Genomic DNA, 959 nt, shown 5'->3' on the forward strand with positions numbered 1-959 from the left:
CTTACTTGGTTTACTAATCCTAAAAATGATTGTAATTTCTTTTTTAGTATCTAATTCTTCTTTTGAATTTATTATTTTTTGTACTATATGTTGTTGCATTTTTACTCCAGTTTTATCTATTTGTATTCCTAAAAATTCTATCTGATTTTTCATAATTTCGGCTTTCTTTTCACTTAAACTTATTCCTGATTTTTCTATTATATCTGTAAATTGTTCTAATAATTTTAAATGTTCCTTTTTAGTTTTTGTATATAGTAGTATATCATCTATGTATACTATACAATTAGGTAATTATTTAAAATAACTATTCATAAAATATTGGTATCTACCTGTTGCATTTTTATATCCAAATGGTAAATATGTTCCATTCATAAAATCCTTGTGGTACCGTAAATGTGGTCAATTCCTTAGAATCTTCATCTAACTTTAAGTGGTAAAATCCTGATTTACAATCAAATTTACTAAAATAATTATATCTTTGTAGTTGTCTTATTTTTAATATCTTATTTGGTATTGGATAATTAAATGTCTTAGTTTTTGTATTTAGGTTTCTATAATCAATAACCATTCTACTTTTTCCTTTTTATTGTTCACTATGTTTATTTACTATAAATGCTGGACTATTGTGTTTACTATTGCTTTTTTGTATATACTGTTTTTTCTAATAATTCATCTATATGCATTTTAAATTCTTTTAAATCGTCAAAATTATATGTTAATGGTTTTTGAGTTATTATGCTATTTTTATCTATTAATTCAATTTTTATAGTAGTTTTATGTTTTTTCCCATCCTATTAATGGATCTTTACTATATAATTGTCTTAATTTTTTCTTTATTATTTCTACCTTATCTATTGAAAATATAGCTATCTCTTTTTTATTTATCAAAAATACAACTAGTTCTACTGTGTCTTCTGTATTTTTTATATTTTCTAACTTTTGTATAATTTTTTCACTTC

Source organism: Capsicum annuum, chromosome 3, assembly GCF_002878395.1.
Source record: "Capsicum annuum cultivar UCD-10X-F1 chromosome 3, UCD10Xv1.1, whole genome shotgun sequence".
Classification (NCBI taxonomy): Eukaryota; Viridiplantae; Streptophyta; class Magnoliopsida; order Solanales; family Solanaceae; genus Capsicum; species Capsicum annuum.